Genomic DNA, 8858 nt, shown 5'->3' with positions numbered 1-8858 from the left:
AGGAGAATTACAGAGAGTGTTGTGAGAGGAACGCGCATTAAGATGGGGCTTTAAAAAGAGAGAGGAAACAGACGGTCAGTGTGGTTCTCCTCCCGTGAGATACTGTGTTTTGTCGGCGGGTTGTTTATATTTGAAGCTGGACTGTGTAGCAGGGCGAAGATTGAAGCCGAGGAATGGAAAGGAGAGAGTGAAGTTTTGTCAACGAAAATCCAAGGGATATCGTCAGCAGTGGAAGAGGCGCAAAGTGATGAGTATTTGATCCGTGGTTTATATGCACTGACATTGAAGTGGTGTGGAGCGTTTGGAAAGCGTGTGGCACGAGTGGATTATTACACCGAGTGAATTAATGATCTGTCTTCAACCTTTGTTCTTCCTTCACTGAATGTGACGATTGCTACATCTGTCCTGGCTGTCTCTGGGAGAAGTTGAGCCGTGTGAGAAACGAGAGTCGATCCGGTGGGAGAAAGACCGGTGGGTGAGTGCTGGCCTGAATGCACGGTGTGCGAGTGGAATGCAGTGCCTGAAGTGACGATTCACACGGTTTGTGTTATGGAGTGAAGTTTATCGTGTGGAGAAGTATTAAAAGTCTGCTGTGCACTCTCCTCTATAGTCTTTCACCCGCTGTTCCTGAACAGGGTTTGTCACATTAAGCGCCCAACTTACCATTCGAGACAGCCCCGCTTTGTTAATTCTGTTGATCCATTGATTCCTGTTACATTGTTGCAGTAGACAGCTGAACTGGAGCGTCTTGCTTGAGCATCCTTCCTGTCTGGTGGTCACCACACGTCCCTATCAACAGCCACTGCCCGGGTTCGAACGAGAGAAGGTACTGCCGTTGAATGTTTCATTTACTATTGAATGGTCGAATCCTGTTGCATTGTTACAGCGCATAGCCGAATTGGAGCATCTTGCTTAAAGCATCCTCCCTGTCTGGTGGTCTCCACACGTCCCTATCAAAAGCCGCTGTCTGGTTGGAACGAGAGAAGGTATTACAGCTGAATGTTTCATTACTGCTGAATGGTCACACCCTGTTGCACCGATACAGTGTACAGCTGAAGTGGAGTGTCTTGCTTAGAGCATCATTCCCGCTTGGTGGTCTCCACATGCTCCATCGAAAGTCGCTGTCCTGTTCGGAAAAGGAAAAGGTATTTGAAATGAACGTTTGATATGCTGTTGAATAGTTAAACCCTGCTACCTGGTTACAGTGCACAGCCGAAGTGGAGTGCCCCGCTCAAGTGTCCTCTCCGCTTGGTGGTCTCCGCATACCCTATGGAAAGCCTCCGCCCTGTTCAGAAGAGAGAAGGTATTTCAATTGAACGTTCCATTCGCTGTTGAGAAGTTAAATCCTGTTACCTGGTTACAGTGTACAGTCAAGTGGAGTGTCTCCCTCAAAGCGTCTTCTCCGCCTGGTGGTCCCCACCTGTCTCCACGGAAAGCCTCCGCCCTGTTCAGAAGAGAGAAGGTATTTCAATTGAACGTTCCATATGCTGTTGGGAAGTTAAATCCTGTTACCTGGTTACAGTGTGCAGTCAAGTGGAGTGTCTCCCTCAAAGCATCTTCTCCACCTGGTGGTCCCCACTTGTCCCCACTGAAAGCCTCCGCCCTGTTCAGAAGGAGAGAAGGTATCACTGTTGAACGTCGCATCTTGTTGAACCATTGAACCCTGTCGTATCATTGCAGGGCACAGCCAGAGTGAAGTGTTCTCTTGCCGGGTGGCCCTCCGTGTCCGTGTTGCAAAGCATTGCTACTGTTCAGAAGGAAGGAGAGTAACTACGGCATGTGTCTCGATTAAAGTGTTGTTCTGCTGTTCATGGTCCCCTCCTGGCCCGGCCCGCTCGCCACCTGCGTCCTTGTGACCCGTCTGAGTCGAGGATCCCCGTCCTCTGGATACTTACCTCTGGGCAGCCTCCGGCGTTCGTTCCATCCTCACTGCGAATACCTACCTGGTTCCAGTCCGAATGGGGTCCGTGTAGCCAAGACTTCCTTGAGAGCCTTGTAAAGGGTACTTACCCAGTGGCTTACCTGAGTGGTGTGCGTCCTCCTCTGATTCCTCTCCGACGAGCCCGCAGGGTGTCCACGAACGTCCATCCCGCCCCGGTCCAGGGGGTCCATCGAATTGCTTCTGGCGAAACAAGAGATTTTAATTAGGACTTTTCAAATTTACCTGTTTTTAACTTAATAAAGAAATTGTTATTCCTTTATCCTCTGTCTTTGTCTGGTCCCTTGACACGCTCCTCGAGGCGGTGCCCGGTCCCCAGGGGTGGGTGCAGTCTGGCTTGGCCCACCCCGACCTGTGACACTTAATTCATCCAAAAATGTAAATTCTGTCATTCATTATTCACCCTTATGTTGTTCCAAACCAGTAAGAGTTTTGCTCATCTTCGGAACACTTAAGATATTTTTTTATAAAATTTCTGTCCCTTCATCGACAGCCTATTCAACGACCACTTCCAAAGCCACGGAAAGGTATAAAGGAAATCATAAGTAATCCATGTAACTCAAGTGGTTTAACTTCAATTTTTTTTTTTTTTTTTAATGAAGCAACAAGAGTGCTTTGTTTGCACGAAAAAACAACAACAAAAAAACTCAACTTTATTTACAAATTATTAATCTTCGATGCACACTCACTTAACAACATCTGCTTTCACATCAACAACATGCACAACTCGTAATGTTCTCATGAACGCATGTTGGAAATTAATATTTTATAAATTAAGTGGTAAATGTTTTGTTGCTGCAAACACAGCACTTGCGTAGTTTAATAAAATGTAAGTTAAACCACTGGAGTCGCATGGAGTACTTTAATGATGTACCTTTACACCTTTCTGGGGCTTGAACGTGGTAGTTACGTGGACTGTCAATGGAGGGACAGGAAGCTCCAGATTTCATTAAAAATATCCTCATTTGTTTTGTGAAGATGAAAGAAAGTCTTTCGAGATGAGGGTAAGTAATGACATAATTTCCATTTGTAGGTGAACTAACCCTTTAGAAATAAATTTAGACACGCACCTTAAAAAAAAACTCACTAAATAGTCAGCTGACGGAAGAATCTTTGTTCCCTTCTTGTGGCTTTGTGATGCTGGGGGCAGGTGATGGGCAGAGATTTCCCAATCAGTTGAGTCTAAAGTAATTACTTTTTGTAAAGTAATTTGACTGGACAAATTCAAAAAGCTATGATTATTATTTATGTTTATGCACTATCTCATATGTTATCTGTAAAATCTGACACTCACCAGGTTCTAGTCTGTACAGCCTTTAAAGACCAAGCCTGGTTAGCCTCATGGTGCAGCATGGAAATGCTCCTAGCAAACACAAATAGCAAAATCAATACATTTAAACATGAAAGCATATCCAAACATCAACCAAAATTGAATCTGATAAATACATTTTCATAAACATTTAATCTTAAATAATTACGTACACATTCTAAGAAAATTTGTTTTTCAGTTAACGTTAGGTTTCAGTTAGGCTAAGTTAAGTGTGCTGGCAAACGAGAGTAAAAGATAGTTTGAGGATAAATACATTATGATATTTGCACATCACAAATATTGTCATAAAACAAAATAACATTATAAAATACGTATTGTAAAGGAGTTAAAACACTTACTTGGGGTTTTCACCGTTAAAAGCAAACTCCGCGTCTGCATTGCGTCACGAGTCAAAGAATATGCAGGGCATAACGTTAGTCTGTAAGAAAGGTTTATGCGCGCACACCACATAAATATCGTTATAAAACAATATAATGCCATGAAATACATGTTGTAAATTAGGTTAAAAACACTTACTTTCGGTGCTTTCCCTGTTAACGTTACAACCTTCTCGTCGTCAGCTCTGTATTGAGTAAAGATGTCGCCTTTGAGAAAGGTTTCGGCTCGTTTAAGCACGGAGAGCATTTAAATTTCTCTATAAATCAACGTTATAAAATACATATTGTAAATTAGATAAAACACTTACTTTCGTCGTTTCTCTGTTTAAAAGCAACCTCATTTCAGGAGGCCAGCAGCACAAACACAAAAAGTGGGCTGATCTAGTGAAAAGGCCTTTTTAAAGCTTGACAAAGGACAGCCCTATGCGGGCTAGTTCACCCAATGAGAAGGGCAGAATTTCTGGCGGGAGTTTTGTCACGGGGTGACAAATAAGCCCGGGACGATCCCCGCTAGAGAAACGTCCCTGTCGAGATTTGGGAAGTGAAACACCGCCCCAAAGCCGAGTGAGTGCCTGTCGCTATGGTAACTAGTGGCGGATTGACAGCAGGTGTGGGTAATTTGCGCTGAGCGTTTGAATGAGGCCACGCTGGCTCATGAGAGTATAAAAAGTCAGAGGAAGAGAAAGTTGGGGTAGTTCCTCTCCTGCTTGTGGTGCTTTTGTTCCCGTTTGGATGTGGCTGGCTCCTGTTAGGAAGCGTTTCTCAGAAGTGTGTCGTTGAGGGCTCGTTGCGAGGAAAAAGGAATGTCGTGTGTATGAGGAATTGAAGACGGAGAGAGAGAGAAGGAAAGAGGGAAGTGCCTCGTCTGGATGAGAGAGCGAAGATAAGTAACCGATTAATTGAATCTCCTACCACACGTTTGATATTGAGATAGATGTGGGTTGAAGTGCTTGGAGTGTGCTGTACGAATATCACTGAGTGAATTAAACTGATTCTCTGCCATTCTTATCTCCTCTTCCCGTTCGGACGGTGAAGTGAATCCAGTTTATGCCTATGAAGAAGTGTTTAAAATCTCCTTCCTCTCACCGCCGATCCTTTGCTCTTTAAACCGAGACCCAGGGTGAGTGCTGGCCTTAAGTACACTAAATGAGTGGATTTGCAGTGTTTGAATTGCCGTTCCTTCTCTTCCCTCGCGTTGTATATTGGAGTGGAATTCCTGTGAGTGTGTGAAAGTCTGTTTTTAACTGCCGTGCGCTCGCCCAAGAGGCAGGCTGGTATATTGTACATCTTCAGAGCTTGGAGAGATCGAGTACGTCCAACTGAGGAAAGGTTTGGGAAGGACAGCTGGCGTGAAATCCTGTTTCCTCCACGACATACGTAAGAACATTATATTGCTGTGTGAAGCATTGACTCTGTCTGCCCTAGAGAAAGCCCCGCCCAGTCTGTGACTGTGAGTTCGCTGCAGCCCCGAAGCCCACCTGTATGGAGTGAAGTTCTGTCTTCTCTACGACACACGTGAGAACGTTATATTGCTGTGTGAAGTATTGACTCTGTCTGCCCTAGAGAAAGCCCAGCCCAGTCTGTGACTGAGTTCGCTACAGCCCAAAGCCCACCTGTATGGTGTGAAGTTTCTGTCTTCTCCACGACACATGTGAGAACGTTATATTGCTGTGTGAAGTGTTGACTCTGTCTGCCCTAGAGAAAGCCCAGCTCAGTCTGTGACCGTGAGTTCGCTGCAGCCCAAAGCCCACCTGTATGGCGTGAAGTTTCTGTCTTTTCCACGACACATGTGAGAACGTTATATTGCTGTGTGAAGTGTTGACTCTGTCTGCCCTAGAGAAAGCCCAGCCCAGTCTGTGACTGTGAGTTCGCTGCAGCCCCAAAGCCCACCTGTAAGAGGAAGCCCGGTTTAGTCGGTGATTGCGAGTTCGCTACAGCCCTGGAGCCCACCTGTCGGGTGCGAATCACTTGTCCGCCTAAGATACCCACCTGCACGCAATTGACTGCTGTGAACTGTCCTCTACTTCAAAGAGAAGAGGAAGCTGTGGTCATCCCTTCACTGGAGAACTCACCTGTCCATCACCTCCCACTGCGTACCTGATACCAGCGTGGAGAAAGGAACCCAGTTAACCTATATGCCGTAAGATACTTACTTGCATACTATCGACTGCTGTGAACTGTCTCCCACTTGAAAGGAGAAGAGGAAGCCGTGGTCACCTACTCACTGGAGAACTCCCCTGTCCATCACCTCCCACTGCGTACCTGATACCAGCGTGGAGAAAGGAACCCAGTTAACCTACATACCGTAAGATACCTACTTGTATCCTATCAACTGCTGTGAACTGTCCCCTACTAGAAAGAGGAGAGGAAGCTGTGGCTATCCACTCACCTGAGAACTCACCTGTCCATCACCTCCCATTGCGTACCTGATACCAGCTTGGAGAAAGGAACCCAGTTAACCTACATACCGTAAGACACCTACCTGTATCCTATCGACTGCTGCGAACTGTCCCCTACTTCAAAGAGAAGAGGAAGCTGTGGTCATCCACTCACTGGAGAACTCACCTGCTCATCACCTCCCATTGTGAACTTGATACCCGCGTGGAAGGAGCCTGGTCGATCTACTTACCGTAAGATATCTACCTGTATATTTGACTGCTGTGAACTGTTCTCTACTTGAAAAGAGGAGAGGAAGCTGTGGCCATCCATTCGCTGGAGAACTCACCTGTCCATCACCTTCCATTGTGTACCTGATACCTGCTTGGAGAAAGGAACTGTTAACCTGCATACCGTGAGATACTTACCAGTCCGGTACTCCTTACTGGGAATCGCCATCTGTGGGGAAGACTGTGTCCTCTTGCCGTCTTGGACTCCTCCCTGGACGAGGGAGAGAAGAAGACTTTTAGATTAGGATTACCAATTGTTTTATTCTTAATAAAATTTGTTACTCTTTATTCCTTGACTCTGGTCTCGTCTCTGGCACGCTCCTCAAAGTGTTCTGGGTCTAGGGGTGGGCATAGTCTGGTTCGGCCCATCCCGACCTGTGACAGTTTCCTCTGTCACCAGGATTTACAAGCCTTTGTCTTAAGCATGCTCACTCGGACTGGCATGCTGAATTGGTGTTTGATGACACAACTACGAAAGATTATTGTAATACTAATATGTTGCACAGCTATTGGCATATCATGTACACAATCATTTCAATCTTCAGAGTACCAATTTATCGAGACCAAACATGGTATAAGTGGGTTACATTGACCGTTGGTCCTGTAATAACTACATAGTGTCAAAGAGATCAAAGTATCAACAGAATTATTAAAAGACAAAACACACAACAGTAAATCATTCTCAAAATGTTCTGGAATGCATGTTAATTTCATGTTAGTCAATTCATCAATAAATGAATGCAGGAGAGTCTGTTTTGCAGATTGTTTCTGTCTTTCCATGGTCTCTCTCTTGCATTTGGCCACATTCTTTAACACCCATAAAACCTTATCTGATCGTGGTCCTGACAACTAGGACCATCTTGCCCTGTTTGGGGGAGGATGGGATTCCAGAGTGGAGTGTAAAGATTTTTATGGTACATATGCCAAATAAATGTGTCTGATTTGGTCTCAGTTGTTACAGCTGAGACGCACATCAAAGACCCGTCTACTCTGAGTCAACATAAAATAATTGAAAATGTTCTCATTAGATGTCAGGCCACTTCTTCATTTCATCCCCCCACCGCAGGAGTGATAAATATAAACCATCACTGTGTTTAATAGTGTTTTGTGCGTGATCCCATAACATGGCTTCTTAGTGAAATGGAAGTCTAACAGATTAAAAGCAAGTACGCCATCATATTTACTTCCGCGTTTCAAAATAAAAAAAGGTGGATAGACCGCAGGGGTATGTGTTTTTAGCTGTGTAGCTAGTTGTTCTGATCTTAGTATTCAGTGATGTTATATGATTTTTTACTTCTTTAGTGTGATGTTGGGCCATCAAGGCTGTGCGTGTTTGTGGTGTGCTGCTAACGTTCAAGTAAGCTTTAATGCATTGTGTTTGCATTGTTATGGGAAGTTTGGTTGGATTTAACATGCAATGCGTTTTAGTGTGGCCTGCCTTTAGGGCTTCCATCGGTGTGGCATCGTGTCATAAAAACCAGGTTGGAGCATCAGCTGTTGCTGGTAGAGGGATGCTGAAAACTTTCGAGAAATATAGATGGTCAAATGTGTGTAAATATAGGCCTCAACTCGTTTTGCTGATTGGCTAGACATGTTGATTATTGATTGTTGACAGCTGGTTGGAATTGGATTTGACCTTGTTCCTCCCGAACTCCGTTAAGCACGTGTGTGCAAAATGGTGATTGAACGGTTAATGCAACAGATACACTGTTAACTATTTGACTAAAACAAAAATAACAAGCAATTCGCATTGCCATCATCAGCATGAACAGATCATAGGGTGCCCCACATCCACATTCAGCTCTGGTGTGTGGATTATGGTCAAAACAAATATCTTGTAGGTATTTTTACATTTTAACCAGCTATTATGGCAAACCCTTACTGCGCAAAGGACGCCAGTCTTTCTGTAATCAATATTAAAAAGTAGCTAGCTAGTCAAAACTACACAGTCGACGCAAAACTACAGGTTCACAATAACTACGATTAGCGGAAGTGGCTTACAGGAAATTTAACACATTATATTTCAAAAATATATTCGGGAAAAATATGGTGGATAGCAATGACGGGAAAGGGCGGGCTTTCGAATATGACACACCCCGAGAGGCATAAACAACAGTTTTATATACTGTAGCGGAGCGATAGCTCATTTGTGATGTTTTACATGTATCACAAACATATACATACTGGAACAAATGCAAATTAGTTACTTAGAGAACATATCAGATGACATTGCTAACGATTTATATACAGAAAGTGATGCTTATATGACTCATCCTGCACTATAGACTTTTGTCTACACAAATTATGTACTCTAGAATGAAAATGTTTCTCCCCCTTTTCATTTAAGCAAATAAATCATAGGTGCTGTATGACATTTTCTGATAAATTTTATATTTATTTATGGTTATGTTCTCAGACAAACGTGCTGGAAAGCATTGATAAATGACAAAGTAGAGCAGAGACAACAGCATTAAAAAAATCAATTAAGTCAATACATTCTATAGACTCAAAAACAGACAGTGATTATATTTCTAAAAGTATACAAT

At 43.9% G+C, this 8858-nt stretch overlaps 1 long non-coding RNA gene across 2 annotated transcripts; it reads right to left on the bottom strand.

Moving 5' to 3' along the window:
• Positions 1–3020: 3020 nt before the first annotated feature.
• LOC307167134 lies at positions 3021–3687 on the bottom strand. 2 transcript variants are annotated; one of them, XR_013822738.1, is made up of 3 exons: positions 3608–3687; positions 3234–3302; positions 3021–3121 (listed from the first exon to the last, which is right to left on the bottom strand). It is a non-coding gene; the product is annotated as an uncharacterized lncRNA (long non-coding RNA). The 2 variants fall into 2 exon arrangements; XR_013822739.1 differs by lacking the exon at positions 3608–3687 and adding an exon at positions 3422–3566.
• Between the last annotated feature and the right edge of the window lie 5171 nt (positions 3688–8858).

Source organism: Squalius cephalus (assembly GCF_949319135.1).
Source record: "Squalius cephalus genome assembly, chromosome: 11".
Classification (NCBI taxonomy): domain Eukaryota; kingdom Metazoa; phylum Chordata; class Actinopteri; order Cypriniformes; family Leuciscidae; genus Squalius; species Squalius cephalus.
This window is presented reverse-complemented; position numbering and strand designations above follow the sequence as displayed.